Here is a 2,252-nt window from a genome sequence, read left to right on the forward strand (position 1 = left end):
AGAGCAGGATAGGGAAGACCCTACTCCAGCGCCAGACGATAACATCTATCGTCTGGCAACAGATTTCAACGCCTGGCGCTAGATCCCAACGTCTGGCGACAGAGCCAAATCGTAGCGCCACAGGCAATTGCAGCGGCGACAGAACGCTCAACCACTCAGAGCAGTTATTTCAACCTCTTTCAGCAATTTCGGGTTCCTTGGTACGCCAGTTAGCCCCTATAAGCAATTTGACATGATTAAGTAGTCGGCTTGATTACAATCGCAATATGTGATCGACCTGATGAAAGATCGTCTCAATTAGCTTAAAGCGCCTAAACATTGGCTCATCGCAGAGACACCGACATACTGGTTCATAAACAACAAAGGCACTGACATAATGGTTCACAAGAAAGCAAAAGCGCCGACGTACTGGCATAGCGGAAGCAAAGTTCAAGCGAGCTTTATAGATCGACAAGCGTTGGTCTTCAGAAGTTTTCTTCGGAATATTATCACAACAAACATTCAAGTATCAAAGCTCTTTTGTTCGGAGACGCATGGACAATTCTCTCAAATTCTCTTTGTTCAGAGACGCGTGGACATATCATCAAAGATCTTTTGTTCAGAGACGCGTGGACATTTCTTTCAAAGCTCTTTTGTTCAGAGACGCGTGGACATATCATTCAAGCTCTTTTGTTCAGAGACGCGTGGACATATCATTCAAGCTCTTTTGTTCAGAGACGCATGGACATGTATTTCAAGCTCTCCTGCTCAGAGACGCGTGGGCATCCTATTAAAGCTCTTTTATTTAGAGACGAGTGAACAATCCTCAAAAAGAAGCTCTTTTGTTCATAGACGCGTGGACATTTCTTCCAAAAAAGATCTATCGTTCAGAGACGGGTGAACATTAAAACAGTAGGATGGCGTTCCCTAGATTGTGGAAAGTTGTCACAACAACAAATGCAGCAACACAAATTGGTTACCTTCAGAGACGTGTGCTCCTATACATTTCTTAACTCTCTTATCTATTTTAAATAACGCTAGTTTTGCAGGTATCGGTGTTACAAGAATGATTTGGGATCGCAGAACTTTCTGAATCATTCTCCGTCCCTATCGATACTTTGACTTTTGTTTTCGAAACTTGCGTTTCTCCAAACTCAGTCAAAGTGGGGGCTTCTGTAGACACCCAAATGTGTCTCCCCAAAACCAAACCCAGTGATGAATACCTTTCATGTCATTTGATTATCGAACAAAGCGAAAGTGTGAAAAGTCTAGTGATGAGGATGTTTTTATTAAAATATCTTTTCTTTCTGTTTTTTGAAAATATTTCTTTTCTTACCTTATTTATGAAAAACGTGCATTCCAGTTTAGTTTGGTCCATAATAAGGGTCCAATAATAGTGTATTTGTATGGGGTTTGAAAAGACCTTTCCAACGATACATTATAAGCCCAATTCCGATGAATAATGAGGAAGTTATGGCCAAAATACTAAACTGGGCCCGATTTGGTTTTTATATACGGCCCAATGATCTAGATGAGGGCCTATTGTTAATTATCATTCCTAAAGCTATTAGGATTGATTATATTTTTCTAGAATACTCTAGAAGGTTCTTTAAAATCCTAATGGAGTTAGGATTGATAATTATGTTTCAAAGAGTTTGAAATTGAATAAAACTACTCCTTTTTAGAATCCTTATTTTGTACGAAGTGGAATATATTCAGATTTTATTTTTGTGCCGCATAATATTTATCTAAATTTTATATGGTTGGATAGATCTTGAAATTATCTTTACAATGATATATTATAATATTAAATCAGAGCTATAACGAAAAAGATATGAATGGAATATGAAACTCTATCCAAAACTGACACCCTTCCACTATTTCAGCCATATATTTTTATCTACAAAATATTATAATTTGATTCTAATTGGGTTAGAAATTAAACTTCAAGAGCTTTCCAATGACATATTATATGCCTTATTTGGACTTTCGGAACAAAAGATATGATAAAAACAAAAAACGCGTGAAACTGATTATTAGCGCCTGACGACAAGCATTAGCGCCTAGCGCTAACTGGCGCTAATGACCAGCGTCTGGCGCTAATTGTGTTTTATTCTCTTTAAAACTCTGATTCGTTTTTTTTATCCATCCGACTGATTTTCTCTATAAATTGCCTCTTAAAATTATGTTTTCAATCATCAATTTACATCAATTATCATCAATTTCCATCAATTCTCTAATTCTCTCTCTCATCAACTCTAATCAAGGATCTC

This window comes from Chenopodium album, chromosome 6, assembly GCF_948465745.1.
Source record: "Chenopodium album chromosome 6, dcCheAlbu1.1, whole genome shotgun sequence".
Taxonomy (NCBI): domain Eukaryota; kingdom Viridiplantae; phylum Streptophyta; class Magnoliopsida; order Caryophyllales; family Amaranthaceae; genus Chenopodium; species Chenopodium album.